The 23514-nt window shown below is 36.5% G+C and overlaps 1 protein-coding gene across 1 annotated transcript in view; it reads right to left on the minus strand.

The window, feature by feature from the left end:
- The window catches only part of STXBP5L (syntaxin binding protein 5 like), a 390498-nt gene that overhangs the window by 346261 nt on the left and 20723 nt on the right, over positions 1–23514 (minus strand). The gene's annotated exons all lie outside the window — the stretch shown is intronic.

A 23514-nucleotide genomic window follows, 5' to 3' on the forward strand; every position in this document is an offset into this window, starting at 1 on the left:
ACCTGAGGACACCTTTAGATTCAGAGTGAGGGGATGGAGAACTATTTATCATGCTACTGGAAGCCAAAAGAAAGCTGGAGTAGCCATACTTATATCAGACAAACTAGACTTTAAACGCTGTAACAAGAGATGAAGAAGGACATTATATAATAGTTGCAGGGTCTGTCCATCAGGAAGAGCTAACAATTATAAATGTCTATGCGCCGAATACCGGAGCCCCCAAATATATAAAACAATTACTCATAAACATAAGCAACCTTATTGATAAGAATGTGGTAATTGCTGGGGACTTTAACATCCCACTTACAGAAATGGATAGATCATCTAGACACACGGTCAATAAAGAAATAAGGGCCCTGAATGAGACATTGGATCAGATGGACTTGACAGATATATTTAGAACTCTGCATCCCAAAGCAACAGAATATACTTTCTTCTCGAGTGCACATGGAACATTCTCCAAGATAGATCATATACTGGGTCATAAAAAGCTTGAGGAAGGATATTAGCACTCAGTTGAGCAAGTAGCCAAACACACAATTGAAAAATTATATAAGACAAATGACCTAGTTTCTTCAACTATTAATAGCATGGAAGGAAAAGGAAGGGGAACTAGTGTAAATTAAAAGAATCTTATGGAACATGTGCAAAGAAATAGAGTGCATGGCCTTGTATCATTATTCAAACAAATCTATTATAGAAACGCAATGGGACAATCATTGAGATAATCAGGGAAAACTGAACAAGGATTAGATATTAAATAATGTTTAGGAATTAGTACTAATTTTTCTGAGTGTGACAGTAGCACACAGTAGTGTGGCTTCTGCACCTTCAAAAGACACCCATTTGACTTATCTCTAAATTCTCTTCCAAGTCTAAAATCTTGTGATGATTTCAAATTATTTCCAAGAGATTCAATGATTTCCCAAGATTTGGAAGTCTTCAATTTGCATCTCAGTTGCCCTAGTCAAGTAGAATAATCTTGAATTCAATGTATGTATTCACATACTCAATAATGTACTACATAAGGAGGTTACTTAATTATGGGGGAAATACACTAAATCATAAAATTTCTCGAAGTATACTCCCTAGAAGACTATGGATAAGTGGTGTTACATCAAAAAGTTCACAGAAAGATGCCTAGATGGTTCAGTATAGGTGGAGCATGTGACTTTGGATCTTGGGGTTGTGAGTTCAAGACCCACATTTAGTGTAGAGATTACTTACAAATAAAATCTTTAAAAAAAAAAGTCACATAACCAACCACATGAATCACATAAGTTTGAAAATTTGTGGCAAAGTTTGACATTGGTCACATAAATTCTGGAAATGCTCAGGTAAATGTATTTCTATACCACAAGACTTCTTATGTACTTTATCATATAAAAAGACTATTACATCTCCAAGAGGGAAAGATTGGTTACCAATAGGTTTATCTTATTATCAAGCAATTCAAAGGATACAGTAGTCCTTATTTTATGTGAAGCCTTAGGTTGGTCTTGAAGTTTGGCTACTCAAAACATTTGAAAAGAAAATGGAACAACGCAGATTTTAAGGGGAAAACTATAATGAGGAATTTTTAACGATCTAATTTTTTATTTATGTATTAGGACTACAGAAAGACATTCCTAGATACAAAGAGCTTAGAAAGTGTTGTACATAATATCATTTACAAGATGAATAGGGAAGAATCAGAGATGAAGAACACAGTAAATGAAATTAAAAAATACACTAGACAGAATAAATATCAGGCTGGAGGAAGGAGAAGAATGAATCAGTGACCTGGAGGACAGGGTAATGGAAAGTAATCAAGCTGAGAAGGTGAGAGGAAGAAAAATTATACAAAATGAGAATAGACTTAGGGAACTCACTGACACCATCAAACATAATAACATTCACAATATAGGGTTCCTATAAGGAGAGATAGAAAAGGGGGCAGAAAATTTATTGGAACAAATAAAAGCTGAAAACTTCCCTAATCTGAGGAAGGAAACAGAAATCCAGATCCAGGAGGCACAGATAACTTGCAACAAAATTAACCCAAGGAAGTCCACACCAAGACACATAGTAACTAAAATGGCAAAAAGTAGTGATGAGAAAAATTTTAAAACAAAAATTTTAAAAGAAGACAGTTACATACAAAGGAAACCCCAGAAAGCAACCAGCATATTTTTCACCAGAAACTTTGCAAGCCAGATGAAAGTGGCATGATATACTCAAAGTGCTAAAAGGGAAAAGTCTGCAGTCAAGATACTCTATCTAGCAACAGAAAGAGAGACAATGAGTTTTCCAGACCAAAAAAAAAAGTTAAAAGAATTCATTACCACTAAATCAGCCCTACAAGAAATGTTAAAAGGGACTGTGGGTGGAAAGGAAAGACCATAAGTAAGAGTAAGAAACTATCAATGTACTACAGACTGCTATATGTAAATAACATACATTATATGTATATATACACACCTAGTGGTAACTAGAAAGCAAAAAAATAGTAACAGATACACAAAAAATAAAGAGAAAGGGATCCAAGTAGGTCACTAACAAAAGCAAACTTATGGTGACAGAAGAGAGAAAGGGAAGAAAGGAATAAAGAAGATCCACAGAAACAACGATAAAACAAATAACAAAATGACAATAAATACATACCTATTGATTTACTTTGAATGTAAATGGGCTAAATACTACAATCAAAAATCATGGGGTGACATAATGGATAAGAAAAACAAGACCCATCTTATGCTGCCTACAAGGCACTCATTTCAGACCTAAAGACACATGCAGGTTGAAAGTGAGGGGATGGAGAAGCATCTATCATGCAAATGGATGTCAAAAGAAAGCAGGGGTAGCAATACTTATATCAGAAAAATTGACTTTAAAACAAAGACTGTAACAAGAGACAAAGGACAATATATAATCATAAAGAGGACAATACAAAAAGAAGATGGAACAATTGTAAATATTTATGCACCCAACATTAAAGCACCCAAATACACAAAACCGTTAATAAAAAACATAAAGGAACTAATCGATTGTAATACAATAGTAGGGGACTTTAACACGCCACTTATATCAATAGATAGATCACCAAAACAGAAGATCAACAAGGAAATTGGCTTTGAATGATACATTGGACTAGATGTATTTAACAGATATATTCAGAACATTCCATCCTAAAACAGCAGAATACACATTCTTTCCAAGTGCACATGGAACATTCTCCAGAGCAGACCACATATTAGGCACAAAATTATACACACACACACACACACACACACACACACACACACACACATATACACATACACACACACACGCATGCAATTCCTTTATTGTTTCTATGCATGTATATGTTTACCTATGTATACACACATACACATACATACACACACACACACACACACACACACACACACCACATTCAACACTGAGAAAGGGAAAGAAAATACAACTATATAACAAAAATCAAGAAAAAGAAAACAAACAAAAAGCATTAAAAATGAATATGTCACAAAAGTCCATATATTGTATAATGTTATTTTATTAAATGTCCAGAATAGACAAATCTATAAAGATAGAAAATGGATTACTGGTTTCCTATACTGGAAGGGTGGGATGAGAAGATTAGAGAGTGACAGCTATCTTTTTAACATGATGAAATGCTCTTCAATTGATTGTGACAATGGAGGTACAACTCTTTGAATTGACATTTCAAATAGGTGAACTGTATGGTTGTGAATTATATCTCAATAAAGCTGTTAAAAACATAAAATTCAAAAAGAAAAGAATATATTAATTAAAACAATATAGATATGTTTCAATACAAAGGTACTAATTTAAAATATTCATCTCCTTTGATTAAGCAATTCCATTTCCAGGAAGCTTATTACAGCATGTAATAATAAAGGCCTTTTAAAATTTAAATGTCCATCTATAGGAGACCAGTAAAATAAATTATGGCACAACCATACAACTGAATACTATGCAACTCATAGAAAGAGTAGGGAAAAGCATGCAATGAGAGATAAGATATATTTTTAAGTTTTAAAAGTACAGTGCAAAAGTCCATTATAATATGTAATAATTTGTGTTATAGGATGAAAATATAATTACATGCAAAAACTATCTCAAAAAGGATATATTAAAAGACTGCTGATATTGATTGACTCCAATTCCAAGGAAAGGAATTGTTAAACATTTTACCTAAGAATATATTAACAAAAGATATTCAGTTTGTGTTAAAAAACCAAATCTAACTATAATATTATCAAAGATAAACATCTAGAACAAACTCCAGAAATCCAGTAAAAACTAACCAAATATTAATTTAAAGCAATGGGAACAAAAGGAAAATTGGGATTACACTATTAATATCAGAATTCAAAACAAAACACATCAAATGGGATAGCATTTAATATTTTATATAACTAAATATCACAATGGAGATCTACTGTAATGCTTTGAAACAAATACCACTAGATTAAAATATGAAAGATAAAGTAATAAAAAGAAGAAGAAAAATGGAGGAAACACAATAGATGTGTGGAATAATATACCTATCCATTATTAACCAATCTGGTAAGCCAAAAACAAAGATATGGAGGTACTATATATGTAATTAGTAAGATTTACAAATATAAATGAAATTTGCCTGCCCAGAATAGGAAATACCTTCTAGTGCTCCTTTCCAGTCTTATTGAAACATTTATAATGATTTATAGCATACAGACTTACAAAAAGAAAAAGCTCAAATTCCAAAGACTAGATGTTATAGAGAATGCATTAGTGAAAGGCAAAAAATTAAAAAATTTAAACGGTAAGTATCAGTTCCATTAACCTGTTCTTTTAAAAGACCAATAAAATAGACAAATTTCTTGAAAAGTTAACAAAAAGAAAAAGAGAAAATATAAACACATAATGTTAAGTTGAGAAATATAGTCATTGTTACCAATGATATTTTATTATAAAAACCATACATAACTCTGTACTAATAAATGTGAAACATTGTATGAAAGTTGGGATTTACTCTGAAAGTATAAATTATAAAAATTTCATTAAAGGAAAAGCAATAATCCAAATTGAACAATTACCATAAATTTCTGTTTCAAAAAAACACTCCCTCAAAAATACTGATCCCGGGGCGCCTGGGTGGCGCAGTCGGTTGAGCGTCCGACTTCAGCCAGGTCACAATCTCGCGGTCCGTGAGTTCGAGCCCCGCGTCGGGCTCTGGGCTGATGGCTCAGAGCCTGGAGCCTGTTTCCAATTCTGTGTCTCCCTCTCTCTCTGCCCCTCCCCCGTTCATGCTCTGTCTCTCTCTGTCCCAAAAATAAATAAACGTTGAAAAAAAAAAATTAAAAAAAAAAAAAATACTGATCCCAGCCAAATGAGCATTTTTCAAACCTTTCAGGAACAAGGCACTTTATTTCAGATAGAGAAAAGTAGATTAAACTCAGATTCAAAAACCTAATATAGAATACACAAATACACACACACACACACACACACACACACACACACACAAATTACACATCAATTCATCAATTCTGTTTAGAAATATAGGGGCGCCTAGGTGACTCAGTTGGTTAGGCACCCGACTTCGGCTCAGGTCATGATCTCACAGCTCATGGGTTTGAGCCCTATGTTGAGCTCTCTGCTGACAAGCTCAGAGCCTGGAGCCTGCTTCAGATTCTGTGTCTCCCTTTCTCTGCCCGTCCTTTGCTCACACTCTGCCTCTTTCTCTCTCTCAAAAATAAATAAACATTAAAATTTTAGAAATATAAAGGATAAGTCCCAAGTATAATATTTGAAAAGTAATTTTACTTGTGTATTTTAAAAAGAAATTGTGGTTTATATACACAATGGAGTACTACATGGCAATGAGAAAGAACAAAATATGGCCCTTTGCAGCAACGTGGATGGAATTGGAGAGTGTGATGCTAAGTGAAATAAGCCATACAGAGAAAGACAGATACCATATGTTTTCACTCTTATGTGGATCCTGAGAAACTTAACAGAAATCCATGGGGGAGGGGGAGGAAAAAAAAAAGAAAGAGGTTAGAGTGGGAGAGAGCCAAAGCATAAGAGACTGTTAAAAACTGAGAACAAACTGAGAGTTGATGGGGGGTGGGAGAGAGGGGAGGGTGGGTGATGGGTATTGAGGAGGGCACCTTTTGGGATGAGCACTGGGTGTTGTATGGAAACCAATTTGAAAATAAATTTCATATATTGAAAAATAAAAAAAATAAAAAATAAATAAAAAGATAACATCATTAAGTAGAGTTTATTCAAGAAATACAAACTGGTACAATCTCTTAAATATCTCTCCAATAAACCTAGGGATCTCTCTATCCTAACCTGAATTTAGTTAAGTTTATTGAAACAGTTACAAAATAAATATACCAAAATATTAGCTTTCTTCTAGATTAGCATTAAATAAAAAAATCTATAAGAAGAGTCCTATTCAAAATAGCAAAACAAATAAAAACAAAGCAAATAAAATTCTAGGATAAAACCTAGCAAGAAATGTGTCAATTAGCAACAACCAACCCAATTACAAAACACTGATCAATATAAAATAATGAATAACTAGAAAGGTGTACCATAAATTCAGAAGTTTCAATATTCAAAACCTGTCAAGCTTTCCCCAAATTAAATTTTACATGTATGGGGAGAGGGGAGGGGAAAAGAACTAAGATGGCAGCATAGTAGTAGGACCCTAGGCTTGCTTCTGCCCTTGAACACAGCTATATAACTACCAAATTATTCTGAATACCCAAGACATTGACTGGAGGACTGACAGAACAAACTGCAAACTAGAGGGAGAGAAGAGGCCATAAAAGATGCCTGAGAAAGGCATAAAGTGCAGATATGGTTTGGGGGAGAAATGAATCACAGGTGCTGAGGAAGGGAAGGAGCCCTGGTCACAGAAAAAAGCAAGAGAGAATGGAGCTTACAGGGGTATGCAAATGGCTTTGAAACTGGCCAAAACCATTGGCTGGGAAAATGAGAACAGCTGATTTTCATGAGTTTTTGTAACCAGTAGGGCTCCAAGACTGGCCATATATAAAAAATACCCATAGCTAGTATAATCTTCAATGGTCAAAACCTGAGAGATTTTCCTCTACAGTCAGGAACAAGACAGGGATGACCACTCTCAGCACTGTTATTTAACATAGTACTGGAAGTTCTAGCCTCAACAATCAGACAACAAAAAGAAATAAAAGGCATGGAAATCAGCAAGGAAGAAGTCAAACTTTCACTATTTGCAGATGACATGATACTCTATATAGAAAACCCAAAAGACTCCACCAAAAAATTGCTAGAACTAATACACAAAGTTAGTAAAGTCACAGGATACAAAATCAACATATAGAAATCTGTTGCATTTCTGTACAGGAATGAAGCAACAGAAAATCAAGGAATCGATTATATTTACAATTGCACCAAAAACCATAAGATACCTAGGAATAAACCTAACCAAAGAGGTAAAAGACCTATACTCTGAAAACTATAAAACACTGATGAAAGAAACTGAAGATGACACAAAGAAATTGGAAAATATTCCATGCTTATGGATTGGAAGAACAAATATTGTTAAAATGTCTATACTACCCAAAAGCAATCTACACATTTAATGAAATCTCTATCAAAGAGATCTCTACCAAATCTCAAAAACTGCCAGCATTTTTCAAAAACAATCCTAAAACTTGTATGGAACCATAAAAGACCCCAAACAGCCAAAGCAATCTTGAAAAACAAAAGCAAAGCAGGACATATCACAAGTTCAGACCTCAAGTTACACTACAAAGCTGTAGTGAATAAGACAGTATGGTACTGGCAAAAAAAAAAAAAAAAAACAAACACATAGATCAATGAAAGAGAAAGAAACCCCAGAAATGAACCCACAACTATATGGTCAACTAATCTTCAACAAAGCAGGGAAGAATATCCAGTGGGAACAAGACAGTCTCTTTAACAAACGGTGTTGGGGAAAACTGGACAGCGACATGCAAAGGAATGAAACTGGACCACTTTCTCACACCATACACAAAAGTAAATTCAAAATGGAGAAAGACCTCAATGTGAGACAGGAAACTATCAAAATCCTAGAAGAGAACACAGGCAGTAATCTCTTTAACGCTGGTTGTAGCAACTTCTTACTAGATATGTCTCCTGAGGCAAAAATAAACTACTGGGACTTCATTAAGATAAAAAGCTTCTGCAGAGCAAAGGAAACAATCAACAAAACAAAAACAACAACCTTCAAAATGGGAGAAGATATTTGCAAATGACATATCCGATAAATGGTTAATATCCAAAATCTATAAAGAACTTACCAAACTCAATACCCAAAAAAGCAAATAATACAGTTAAAAAATGGGTGAAGACATGAACAGACATTTTTCAGAAGAAAACATCAGATGGCCAACAGACACATGAAAAGATGTTCAACACCACCCATCATCAGAGAAATACAAACCAAAATTACAATGAGATATTACCTCACACCAGTCAGAATGGCTAAAATTAACAACACAGGTAACAACAAGTGTTGGTGAGGATGTGGAGAAAGGGGAACCCTCTTAACACTGTAGTGGGAAGGCAAACTGGTACAGCCACCCTGGAAAACAGTATGGAGGTTCCTCAAAAAGTCAAAAATAGAATACCCTATGATCCAGCAATCACACTGCTAGGTTTTTACATAAAGGATACAAAAATACTGACTTGAAGGGATACCTGCACCCTGATGTTTATAGCAGCATTATTAACAATAGTCAAATTATGGAAGAGCCCAGATGTCCATCAACTAATGAATGGATAAAGAAGAGGTGGTATATATATGATTGAATATTACTCAGCCAACAAAAAGAATGAAATCTTGCCATTTGCAATGATGTGGATGGAGCTAGAGAGTATTACACTAAGTGAAATAAGTCAGTCAGAGAAAGACAAATACCCTATGATTTCATTCATATGTGGCATTTAAGAAATAAAACAGATGAACATGTGGGGGTGTGAGGCAGGGAAGAGAAGCAAACCAGGAAACAGATTCTTAACTATAGAAAACAAACCTAAGGTTACTGGAGAGGAGGGTGGTGGGATGGATTAAATAGGTGATGGGTATTAAGGAGGGCATTTGTTGTAATGAGCACTGTGTATTGCCTGTAAGTGATGAATCACTAAATTCTATACCTGAAAGTAATATTACACTGTATGTTAACTAACTGGAATTTAAATAAAAATTTGAAAAAAAAAAAAAAGCTGGGGTGGGGGGTCAGGAGGCTGAGTAGGGATGTAACATAGAATAATCAGAATCCTAACTGGATTTTTTATGAAACTTCAGAAAAAGAAAACTAAAGTCTATTTGGAAATATAAACTTAAAACTAACCAAGAATTTTTTAAAAAGGGATATACAAACAGTGGGAGAACTATAAAATTTTGAAATATAAAATGATCATAATTGTAAATGTAGTATGCATATAGGAAGGCACAGATTAATATAATGAAATAAAATGCTGAAAAATAGGTCAAGTAAATAAAATAATTGAATATATGATTAAAAGCAGTAATCAAATCACTGAGAAAAAAAGGGTCATTCTATAACTGGGACTGAAAAATGTGGCTGGATCATTTGACAAAATTAGATCCCTACCTCACACCATATGACAATAAAATTCAAAATGGATTAAAATGCATTTCTACAAAAAACATATGAAAAAAAACTAATAAAATATTCAAACTGTTTTTGGCCCATATTCATATAGGAGTGAGGGAGCGTTAAAGCCTTTTGACACAATAAAGGGCTACAGCAGCATTTTATACATAACCCAGTAGACAAGTGTTAATATCTTTACTATATAACATGTTTTATAAACAGTAAGAAAAAGCCAAACAGTCTAGAATGAAATACTAAAAAGACAACATCTAATTCACTACAGAAGAAATACATATGAGCAGTAAGTTTGTTACATGCAAATTTCACTAAACAATGAAACAAAAAAATCTTGAGTTACCATCTCTTGCCAATTATATAGTCAAATTTTTTAAATAATGGCAATTTCCAGGGCTTAGGAGACAAGTAAGCTTCTTCTCCCCTACTCCATACTTACTGAGGTATACTTGACAAAATAAATATAAAATTCTAATAAAAATACAAATGTGTACAACTTTTCAGTGGGACAATTTGATTATACATATCAAAAACCTTAAAAAAATGCCTATTTTTTTAGTACATACCCATTAGCTATGTACTTGTTCTCCTAGGAAAAATCGTAAGTATATAAAAATGCACAAAGATATTTATTAAAGTATTTCATTAAAGTAAAAAAATAGAAATAACTGGGGATTTATTTAAATAAGCTAGAATCCATAAATACAACAGAATTCTAGGTAACCACTCAACCATATGAAAAAAAACTAAATAACCAGACAAGGAAAATGTTCATAACACATTAAGTAGGAAAAAGTTTCAAAGAATGTATAGATCTCATTTTGATATAAAAACTTTGCATGTAACCATAAACACAAAAAAATGTCTCCAAAAAAAATACTCCAAAACATTAATAGTGGTAATATCTGGGTAAAAATTTGTTTTTCTTTTTTGCTTATTTGTATTTTCTAGTTTTTCATAAGAATACATATTACTTGCAAAGTAGAAAGATAAAATAGAAGTTATGTGTTTTGTTATTTAATTTTTTTTATTTTTTAAGAGAGAGAGAGAGAAAAAGCATGTACGCAAATGGGGGAGGGGCAAAGGGAGAAGGAGGGAGAGAATCTTAAGTAGACTCCACACTCAGTGCAGAGCCCAATATGGGGCTCGATCTCATGACCTTGAGATCATGACTTGAGCCAAAATCAAGAGTCAGACACTTAGCCAACTGAGCCACTCAGGCACCCCTTAAAAAACAAAATAGAAGTTTAAAAGAAAAAGAATTCTAGGTACATTTAGATATTCACTAAACACTTCTTGAATTTAAAATAACTCACAGTAAACCTCAATGTGATTGAAAAAATTAAATTTATACCCTTAACTAATGAACTTCAAAATCAGATTTAAAATATGAAAATAACCCATTAAGTTGTAGATGATTAACAATTATTTACTATTATTTTGAGTTTATGTATTGATTTATTTATTTTGAGAGAGAGATAGTGCACCCACACACTCATGTGCACAAGCAGAGGGGCAAAGAGAGAATGAGAGAAAGAATCCCAAGCAGGCTCTGTACTGCCATTGCGATGTTCCACACAGGGCTGTGAGATTATGACCTCAGCCAAAATCAAGAGTTGGACCGAGTGAGCCACCCAGGTACCACAACATGTACTATTATCATGCTAAAACCTTTTTCTAATTATTTCAATTAATTTCACTATAGATGTCAAGATTTTAAGTTTATTTGTTTTTTAAAAAAAAGATACTGAAGTTCTAGTTTCTAGCCTGGCATATAGGAAATTAGAACTTGTAAGTCCCATCTACACAAGAAAAAAGCTGAAGAAACAAAATCAATAATTTTTCTTAGATATATCAGAGAACTGAGAGCACAGGGTAAACCATTGCCCCCAAAACTGGAGAGAAAAGACAGGCAGATACAGAGAACCACAATGTACTATAACAGAAGCCCAATAGCAAAACTTATGCTAATAGACCAGTACCAGTGAAGGAATATATGGACTAGTACCAGAGAAGGAAAATCTCAACTGTTGTTGACAAAGCTGGAGGCTTCCTGTGGACAAGTTTGAGAGTTAAAAATATCAATGGACCCAGGTAGGCCTCACACCTTTTTGAGTTTTACCTCCAGAAGCTCTACCAGGTCCTCACAGTGAAGACAAGAAAATCCCCTCCTGCTTCTGGCAGAAGGAAGGAAAGAGTAACTATTTTGAAATATGCCCAGACCATTCTCTTGTTTTTAACAAGTTCTTCTTTGAAAGAAACAATTTTATCAGAGCCTAATCAACTGGGAGAAGGGAAATACTCAACTCCAATCCCTCAACTCTCAAGATGGGGAAGGGAAATACCAGCTCTGGCCTTGCTGTCTCACTTAAGGGAAAAAACAAACAAACTGAGAAGTACTTGTGAAAGTCACATTCCAAGGGCACAAGCTCAATAAGGTATAAAAGAAATATAACTGCCAGCTAAGAAGGGAGAGAAAATTCAATAATATAAAATGTTCAGTAAAACCTGAAAAGGAAAAAAAAAAAAAAAAAAAAAAGAGAGAGAGAGAGAGAGAGAGAGACAGAAGGGAAAAATGAAAGAAACAAAGCATTCTTCACAGAGCTAGAACAAACAATTCTAAAATTTGTATGGAACCAGAAAAAAAACCCTGAATAGCCAAAGTAACATTGAAAAAGGAAACCAAACTTGGAGGCATCACAATTCCAGACTTCAAACTATATTACTAAGCTGTAATCATCAAGACAGTATGGTACTGGCACAAACACAGACACATGGGTCAATGGAACAGAATATAGAACCTAGAAATGAACCCACAAATGTATGGCCAACTCATCTTTGACAAAGCAGGAAAGAGTATCCAATGGAAAAAAGACAGTCTCTTCAGCAAAAGGTGCTGGGAAAACTGGACAATGACATGCAGAAGAATGAACCTGGACTACTTTCTTACATCACACACAAAAACAAGCTGAAAACAGATAAAAGACCTAACTGTAAGACAGGAAATTATCAAAATTCTAGAGGAGAAAACAGTCAGCAACCTCTTTGACCTCAGCTGCAGCAACTTCTTACTAGACATGTCTCCAGAGGCAAGGGAAACAAAAGCAAAAATGAACTATTGGGACCTCATGAAGATAAAAAGGTTCTGCACAGCAAAGGAAACAATCAACAAAACAAAACAATCAACATTCAAAATGGGAGAAGATGTTTGCAAATGATATATCTGATAAAAGGTTAGTATGCAAAATCTATAAAGAACTTACCAAACTCAACACCCAAAAAACAAATAATACGGTTAAAAAATGGGCAGAGGACATGAATAGACACTTTTCCAAAGAAGACATCCAGAAGGCTAACAGACACATGAAAAGATGCTCAACATCACTCATCATCAGGGAAATACAAATCAAAACCACGAGATATCACCTCACACCTGTCAGAATGGCTAAAATGAACTCAGGAACAACAGAAGTTGGTGAGGATGCAGAGAAGGGGAACAGTTTTGCACTGTTAGTGGGAATGCAAACTGGTGCAACCACTCTGATAAATAGTATGGAGATTCCTCACAATATTAAAAACAGAGTTCCTCTATGACCCAGCAATTGCACTACTAGGTATTTATCCAAAGGATACAAAAATGCTGATTCAGGCACAGGAAGATGGCGGCTTAGGAGGACACTGGGCTCACCGCGCGTCCTGCTGATCACTTAGATTCCACCTACACCTGCCTAAATAACCCAGAAAACCGCCAGAGGATTAGCAGAACGGAGTCACCGGACCCAAGTGCAGACGAGAGGCCCACGGAAGAGGGTAGGAAGGGCGGCGAGGCGGTGCGCGCTCCACGGACTGGCGGGAGGGAGCCGGGGCGGAGGGGCGGCTCGCCGGCCAAGCAGAGCCCTCGAGTCCAGCTTGCAAAAGCGGAGGGGCCTGACGGACTGTGTTCCAACAGCAAGCGCGACTTAGCGTCTGGGAGGTCATAAGTTAACAGCTCTGCTCGGAAAGCGGGAAGGCTGGAGGACAAAGGGAGGGTGAGCTGCGGAGCCCCCGGACGACAGAGCTCAGTTTGGCGGGGAACAAAGGCGCTCGCCAGCGCCATCTCCCCCGCCCATCCCCCAGCCAAAATCCCAAAGGGAACCGGTTCCGGCCAGGGAAATTGCTGGCTCCGCGCAAACACCCAACTCTGTGCTTCTGCGGAGCCAAACCTCCGGCAGCGGATCTGACTCCCTCCGGCTGCCACAGGGCCCCTCCTGAAGTGGATCACCTAAGGAGAAGCGAGCTAAGCCTGCCCCCCCTCCCGCCGTGCACCTTGCCTTCCCACCCCAGCTAATACGCCAGATCCCCAGCATCACAAGCCTGGCAGTGTGCAAGTAGCCCAGACGGGCCATGCCACCCCACAGTGAATCCCACCCCTAGGAGAGGGGAAGAGAAGGCACACACCAGTCTGACTGTGGCCCCAGCGGTGGGCTGGGGGCAGACATCAGGACTGACTGCGGCCCCGCCCACCAACTCCAGTTATACACCACAGCACAGGGGAAGTGCCCTGCAGGTCCACACCACGCCAGGGACTATCCAAAATGACCAAGCGGAAGAATTCCCCTCAGAAGAATCTCCAGGAAATAACAACAGCTAATGAGCTGATCAAAAAGGATTTAAATAATATAACAGAAAGTGAATTTAGAATAATAGTCATAAAATTAATCGCTGGGCTGGAAAACAGTATACAGGACAGCAGAGAATCTCTTGCTACAGAGATCAAGGGACTAAGGAACAGTCCACGAGGAGCTGAAAAACGCTTTAAATGAAATGCAAAACAAAATGCAAACCACCACAGCTCGGATGGAAGAGGCAGAGGAGAGAATAGGTGAACTAGAAGATAAAGTTATGGAAAAAGAGGAAGCTGAGAAAAAGAGAGATAAAAAAATCCAGGAGTATGAGGGGAAAATTAGAGAACTAAGTGATACACTAAAAAGAAATAATATACGCATAATTGGTATTCCAGAGGAGGAAGAGAGAGGGAAAGGTGCTGAAGGGGTACTTGAAGAAATAATAGCTGAGAACTTCCCTGAACTGGGGAAGGAAAAAGGCATTGAAATCCAAGAGGCACAGAGAACTCCCTTCAGACGTAACTTGAATCGATCTTCTGCACGACATATCATAGTGAAACTGGCAAAATACAAGGATAAAGAGAAAATTCTGAAAGCAGCAAGGGGTAAACGTGCCCTCACATATAAAGGGAGACCTATAAGACTCGTGACTGATCTCTCTTTTGAAACTTGGCAGGCCAGAAAGAATTGGCACGAGATTTTCAGGGTGCTAGACAGCAAAAATATGCAGCCGAGAATCCTTTATCCAGCAAGTCTGTCATTTAGAATAGAAGGAGAGATAAAGGTCTTCCCAAACAAACAAAAACTGAAGGAATTTGTCACCACTAAACCAGCCCTACAAGAGATCCTAAGGGGGACCCTGTGAGACAAAGTACCAGAGACATCACTACAAGCATAAAACATACAGACATCACAATGACTCTAAACCCGTATCTTTCTATAATAACACTGAATGTAAACGGATTAAATACGCCAACCAAAAGACATAGGGTATCAGAATGGATAAAAAAAACAAGACCCATCTATTTGCTGTCTACAAGAGACTCATTTTAGACCTGAGGACACCTTTAGATTCAGAGTGAGGGGATGGAGAACTATTTATCATGCTACTGGAAGCCAAAAGAAAGCTGGAGTAGCCATACTTATATCAGACAAACTAGACTTTAAATTAAAGGCTGTAACAAGAGATGAAGAAGGACATTATATAATAGTTACAGGGTCTATCCATCAGGAAGAGCTAACAATTATAAATGTCTATGCGCCGAATACCGGAGCCCCCAAGTATATAAAACAATTACTCATAAACAGAAGCAACCTTATTGATAAGAATGTGGTAATTGCAGGGGACTTTAACACCCCACTTACAGAAATGGATAGATCATCTAGACACACAGTCAATAAAGAAACAAGGGCCCTGAATGAGACATTGGATCAGATGGACTTGACAGATATATTTAGAACTCTGCATCCCAAAGCAACAGAATATACTTTCTTCTCGAGTGCACATGGAACATTCTCCAAGATAGATCATATACTGGGTCACAAAACAGCCCTTCATAAGTTTACAAGAATTGAAATTATACCATGCATACTTTCAGACCACAATGCTATGAAGCTTGAAATCAACCACAGGAAAAAGTCTGGAAAACCTCCAAAAGCGTGGAGGTTAAAGAACACCCTACTAACGAATGAGTGGGTCAACCAGGCAATTAGAGAAGAAATCAAAAAATATATGGAAACAAACGAAAATGAAAATACAACAATCCAAACACTTTGGGACGCAGCGAAGGCAGTCCTGAGAGGAAAATACATTGCAATCCAGGCCTATCTCAAGAAACAAGAAAAATCCCAAATACAAAATCTAACAGCACACCTAAAGGAAATAGAAGCAGAACAGCAAAGGCAGCCTAAACCCAGCAGAAGAAGAGAAATAATAAAGATCAGAGCAGAAATAAACAATATAGAATCTAAAAAAACTGTAGAGCAGATCAACGAAACCAAGAGTTGGTTTTTTGAAAAAATAAACAAAATTGACAAACCTCTAGCCAGGCTTCTCAAAAAGAAAAGGGAGATGACCCAAATAGATAAAATCATGAATGAAAATGGAATTATTACAACCAATCCCTCAGAGATACAAACAATTATCAGGGAATACTATGAAAAATTATATGCCAACAAATTGGACAACCTGGAAGAAATGGACACATTCCTAAACACCCACACTCTTCCAAAACTCAATCAGGAGGAAATAGAAAGCTTGAACAGACCCATAACCAGCGAAGAAATTGAATCGGTTATCAAAAATCTCCCAAGAAATAAGAGTCCAGGACCAGATGGCTTCCCAGGGGAGTTCTACCAGACATTTAAAGCAGAGATAATACCTATCCTTCTCAAGCTATTCCAAGAAATAGAAAGGGAAGGAAAACTTCCAGACTCATTCTATGAAGCCAGTATTACTTTGATTCCTAAACCAGACAGAGACCCAGTAAAAAAAGAGAACTACAGGCCAATATCCCTGATGAATATGGATGCAAAAATTCTCAATAAGATACTAGCAAATCGAATTCAACAGCATATAAAAAGAATTATTCACCATGATCAAGTGGGATTCATTCCTGGGATGCAGGGCTGGTTCAACATTCGCAAATCAATCAACGTGATACATCACATTAACAAAAAAAAAAGAGAAGAACCATATGATCCTGTCAATCGATGCAGAAAAGGCCTTTGACAAAATCCAGCACCCTTTCTTAATAAAAACCCTTGAGAAAGTCGGGATAGAAGGAACATACTTAAAGATCATAAAAGCCATTTATGAAAAGCCCACAGCTAACATCATCCTCAACGGGGAAAAACTGAGAGCTTTTTCCCTGAGATCAGGAACACGACAGGGATGCCCACTCTCACTGCTGTTGTTTAACATAGTGCTGGAAGTTCTAGTATCAGCAATCAGACAACAAAAGGAAATCAAAGGCATCAAAATTGGCAAAGATGAAGTCAAGCTTTCGCTTTTTGCAGATGACATGATATTATACATGGAAAATCCGATAGACTCCACCAAAAGTCTGCTAGAACTGATACAGGAATTCAGCAAAGTTGCAGGATACAAAATCAATGTCCAGAAATCAGTTGCATTCTTATACACTAACAATGAAGCAACAGAAAGACAAATAAAGAAAAGGATCCCATTCACAATTGCACCAAGAAGCATAAAATACCTAGGAATAAATCTAACCAAAGATGTAAAGGATCTGTATGCTGAAAACTATAGAAAGCTTATGAAGGTAATTGAAGAAGACTTAAAGAAATGGAAAGACATTCCCTGCTCATGGATTGGAAAAATAAATATTGTCAAAATGTCAATACTACCCAAAGCTATCTACACATTCAATGCAATCCCAATCAAAATTGCACCAGCATTCTTCTCGAAATTAGAACAAGCAATCCTAAAATTCATATGGAACCACAAAAGGCCCCGAATAGCCAAAGGAATTTTGAAGAAGAAGACCAAAGCAGGAGGCATCACAATCCCAGACTTTAGCCTCTACTACAAAGCTGTAATCATCAAGACAGCATGGTATTGGCACAAAAACAGACACACAGACCAATGGAATAGAATAGAAACCCCAGAACTAGACCCACAAACGTATGGCCAACTCATCTTTGACAAAGCAGGAAAGAACATCCAATGGAAAAAAGACAGCCTCTTTAACAAATGGTGCTGGGAGAACTGGATAGCAACATGCAGAAGGTTGAAACTAGACCACTTTCTCACACCATTTACAAAAATAAACTCAAAATGGATAAAGGACCTAAATGTGAGACAGGAAACCATCAGAACCTTAGAGGAGAAAGCAGGAAAAGATCTCTCTGACCTCAGCCGTAGCAATCTCTTCCTCGACACATCCCCAAAGGCAAGGGAATTAAAAGCAAAAGTGAATTCCTGGGACCTTATGAAGATAAAAAGCTTCTGCACAGCAAAGGAAACAACCAACAAAACTAAAAGGCAACCAACGGAATGGGAAAAGATATTTGCAAATGACATATCGGACAAAGGGCTAGTATCTAAAATCTATAAAGAGCTCACCAAACTCCACACCCGAAAAACAAATAACCCAGTGAAGAAATGGGCAGAAAACATGAATAGACACTTCTCTAAAGAAGACATCCAGATGGCCAACAGGCACATGAAAAGATGTTCAGCGTCGCTCCTTATCAGGGAAATACAAATCAAAACCACACTCAGGTATCACCTCATGCCAGTCAGAGTGGCCAAAATGAACAAATCAGGAGACTATAGATGCTGGAGAGGATGTGGAGAAACGGGAACCCTCTTGCACTGTTGGTGGGAATGCAAATCGGTGCAGCCGCTCTGGAAAGCAGTGTGGAGGTTCCTCAGAAAATTAAAAATAGACCTACCCTATGACCCAGCAATAGCACTGCTAGGAATTTATCCAAGGGATACAGGAGTACTGATGCATAGGGGCACTTGTACCCCAATGTTCATAGCAGCACTCTCAACAATAGCCAAATTATGGAAAGAGCCTAAATGTCCATCAACTGATGAATGGATAAAGAAATTGTGGTTTATATACACAATGGAATACTATGTGGCAATGAGAAAAAATGAAATATGGCCCTTTGTAGCAACGTGGATGGAACTGGAGAGGGTAATGCTAAGTGAAATAAGCCATACAGAGAAAGACAGATACCATATGGTTTCACTCTTATGTGGATCCTGAGAAACTTAACAGGAACCCATGGGGGAGGGGAAGGAAAAAAAAAAAAAAAGAGGTTAGAGTGGGAGAGAGCCAAAGCATAAGAGACTGTTAAAAACTGAGAACAGGGGCGCCTGGGTGGCGCAGTCGGTTAAGCGTCCGACTTCAGCCAGGTCACGATCTCACGGTCCGTGAGTTCGAGCCCCGCGTCAGGCTCTGGGCTGATGGCTCAGAGCCTGGAGCCTGTTTCCGGTTCTGTGTCTCCCTCTCTCTCTGCCCCACCCCCGTTCATGCTCTGTCTCTCTCTGTCCCAAAAATAAATAAAAACGTTGAAAAAAAAATTTAAAAAAAAAAAAAAACTGAGAACAAACTGAGGGTTGATGGGGGGTGGGAGGGAGGGGAGGGTGGGTGATGGGTATTGAGGAGGGCACCTTTTGGGATGAGCACTGGGTGTTGTATGGAAACCAATTTGTCAATAAATTTCATTAAAAAAAAAAATTAAAAAAATAAAACTGCAAAAAAAAAAAAAATGCTGATTCAAAGGGGCACATGTATCCCAACGTTTATAGCAGCGTGTTCAACAATAGCCAATCTATGCAAAGAGCCCAAATGTCCATCAACTGATGAATGGATAAAGAAGAGGTAGTGTGTGTGTGTCTATAAATATATATATTTATTTATATAAATATATACACACAATGGAATATTACTCAGCAATCAAAAAGAATGAAATTTTGCCATTTGCAACAACGTGGATGGAACTAAAGTGTATTTTTGCTAAGCGAAATAAGTCAGTCAGAGAAAGACAAATGTATGATTTCACTCACATGTGGAATTTAAGAGACACAACAGATGAACATAGGGGAAGGGAAGGAAAAAATAAGACAAAAACAAAGGGAGGCAAACCATAAGAGACTCTTAAATACAGAGAAAAGACTGAGGGTTATGGGAGGGGTGTTGGGTGGGGAGATGGGCTAAATGGGTGATGGGCATTAAGAAGGGCACTTGTTGGGATGAGCACTAGGTTAAGTTCTATATAAGTGATGAATCACTATATTCTACTCCTGAAACCATTATTACACTATATGTTAACTAACTTGGATATAAATAAAATTTTAAATAAATAAATAAAATCACAACGAAAAAAATAAATCTTTGGTAGAATTTAAAAAAAAGAAAGAATATGTGCAACAAGTAGAAAATGGCAACAAATATGGTAGATATTAATCCAACCATATAAATAACCATATATTAAACATCAAAGGACTAAATGCACCAATTAAAAGTTAGAGATTGTCAAAGTGGATTAAAAAACAAGACCTCAACCTTATGTTTTCCACAAGAAACCCACTTTAACTATAAAGACATAGATTAATTAAAAGTAAAGGGATGGAGAAAGATACCAGCTAACACTAATCAAAAGAAAGTAGGAGTATTTTAATTTCAGGCAAAGCAGACTTCAGAACAAGGAAAATTATCAAAGATAAAAAGGGGATTTACACAGTGTGAAGGGGTTAATTCTTCAAAAAAGACAAAACAATCCTCAATGTATATGAATCTAACTAAATACAGCATCAAAACATAAGGCAAAAACTGATAGAACTGCAACAAGAAATATAAGAATACACTATTATAGTTGGAAACTTTTACACCCCCTCTTAGTAATCTAGCAGGCCAAAAATCAGTAAGGACATAGTTGAAATGAACAATACAATCAATCAACTAGATCTAATTGACATTTATAGAATACTTCATCCAACAACAGCATAATAGATATTCCTTCAAGCTCATATAGAAAATTCACCAAGATAAACCACATTCTGGACACTTATTAACAAATTTAAAAGGATTGGAATCATACAAAGTATGCCATAAAACTACAATGGAATTAAACTAGAAATCAGTAAGAGAAAGCTGAAAAACTCCAAAACACTTGGAAATTAAACAATACTCTTCTAAATAGTACATGGGTCAACGAAGAAATCTTAAGAGACATTTAAAAGATATTGAAAAAAATTTTTAAATGCTTCAGTACAATTTGGTACCAAAAATTATCCTTCATTTGGGAACAGAGGCAAAATATGATTTGGCAAAAATAACTGGGATAACAAAAACAAAGACTGGACAAAGACAGATGAAAATCTGGTTAAAAAAAAATCATGAAGAAAAGAACAACAGCGCATTAGAACTAACTGGGCAGAATACAGAGAAAGACAGATACCATATATTTTCACTCTTATGTGGATCCTGAGAAACTTAACAGAAACCCATGGGGGAAGGGAAGAAAAAAAAAAGAGGTTAGAGTGGGAGAGAGCCAAAGCATAAGAGACTCTTAAAAACTGAGAACAAACTGAGGGTTGATGGGGGGTGGGAGGGAGGGGAGGGTGGGTGATGGGTATTGAGGAGGGCACCTTTTGGGATGAGCACTGGGTGTTGTATGGAAACCAATATGACAATAAACTTCATATATTGAAAAAAAAAAGAACTAACTGGGCAGGGAGGATAAAAGGGACAGAAAAAAAAGTCAAAATTTTTCTGTAGTGTGAAGTTACAAGAAGAAAGCCGTTTGGTGATTTCAGAAAACTACCACCCATTCCTTTAAAAGTAATCCTTTCACTGGATTAAGGGGATTAAGAAAATCTTGGCCAATAGACTTGGTATTAAATTAGCATTGCAGCTGCTCTCCCAATGATCTTTATTCCTGGTTCTTCAAGAACATCATGAGCATTTGGATTCTTGTCCGGAACCACAGTTCCTCCTGCATCACTCTTGCCTCTATTCTCCCAAATTCTGTAACTTTCATCTTGAATCTTAATCTCTGCCTATATTTGATCACACTAAATCAAACAAATACAATCTTTAGACAAATTATCATTTGTGACTATGCCCTATGTACTTCTTTGCCTGAATCTCCACCAGACTCAGTAAATTAACTTTCTATGATTCATTCAACAACCTGGCCATCCTATTATCAAATACAATGCTCTCCTCAAAATATACATTTGCCAAAGACATTAGCAAATGATGTTATTTTACCTCACATAATTTTCTTTTATCATAAAATTTTTCTTTTATGCCAGTATAGGAGTGACTAAAAAAGGAAGGGTTAGAAAAATGGAAGTGAGACCACTCCAGAGTTGTAAAATATTTGCAGTGATGCAGGCTAGATAATAATTCCTCTTCTGTAACTTGGTTAAAATAACTGGATTAAGCTGATGTCACAAAGGGCAGGTGAAAAATCAAAGTACTACAGAGGCAGCTTACCTCATTCACGCTAATACATACACAATAGAGCTTACAATAGGATTTTTGAAAATCAGTTTTATTTCCACAGTAAATAGAATTTTGTATATTCACCTAGCCATATAAAAATACTAAATTAAAAAAAATAAAATGAAATAAAAATACTAAATTGATTTTTTGGGTTGACCTTTCAGAAAAACAAGAGTTACTTCAAATCTATCCGCTAAAGGTAAAAACGGGTGCCTACTAGGGAATATTAAAATGAAATTTGCATTATTTTCTCAAAATGGAGACGAAAAGAAAATGAGATAAGTGGAGAAACAGTAAAAATGAAAAGAGCACAAGCAATTGTTATATTTATTTAGGACAGTTGTTTTCAAGTACACTATTTCAAGTATATAATTATACTGAAGAGTAGTTGTTGTTCAACAACTGTGTACCAATTTCAAATCAACCAATACGAGATTGTTGGCTGTTAATCAATTAAAAAAATGCTCTTATCTAGGTATTGAACCAGGCCTATCTAGCAAGATATTGTAGCAATTTTAGCTACAAAAGCTACTTTAAAAGAAATTGCTAAAAGAGAGAAAAAAAAAAAAGCAGCCTCTAACAGCTGTCAGCTGGAGTTTGCCTGGCATTAACAGCTAAGCCATGATGTTCTCCTGTTGAACATGAACAAATTCATAGAAAACCAACATCAAACAAGGCCACTTTATGACTGTCATGAAGCAAGACAAAAACAAAACTACTGCAGAATCACATCTGGGTACTGATAAATGTAAGAACACTATGCAAACCATACTAATAATTAAGTGTCCCCCACATCCAGCCAACATAAGCAACTGCTATTTTTTTAATCAATTAGAGCTTTAGCCCCACCCATGTCATTCCTCGCCTCCTACATAAAAATTCTTAGGATTCAAATAATAGAACTATTCCCCACCTTCTGACAACATTCAATTCATGCTTATTAGAACTTTTCTAAAAGCACCTAACACACAACCAAATTCTATAACAAGCCCTTCCTAACACCCTCATACTGAGGTATTTCATGGTTCCCTATCATACACAATATCTCCCCTTTTGTAATAAACCCAACTTTGTTTAACTACAGAAATGCAGTCTGGTTGGTGGGCACAAATACTGCATTTCCTTTCAAATGTTCCAAAACCCATTCTACACATTATTTTGGCCAGTCTTTAGCCTAAAAATTAAGTTGGTATGGTGTTGGCATAAGAACAGGCACAAAAATGGAAGAACACTGTTATCCCAGATACAAATCCT

The sequence above is a fragment of the Lynx canadensis genome, chromosome C2, assembly GCF_007474595.2.
Source record: "Lynx canadensis isolate LIC74 chromosome C2, mLynCan4.pri.v2, whole genome shotgun sequence".
NCBI lineage: Eukaryota > Metazoa > Chordata > Mammalia > Carnivora > Felidae > Lynx > Lynx canadensis.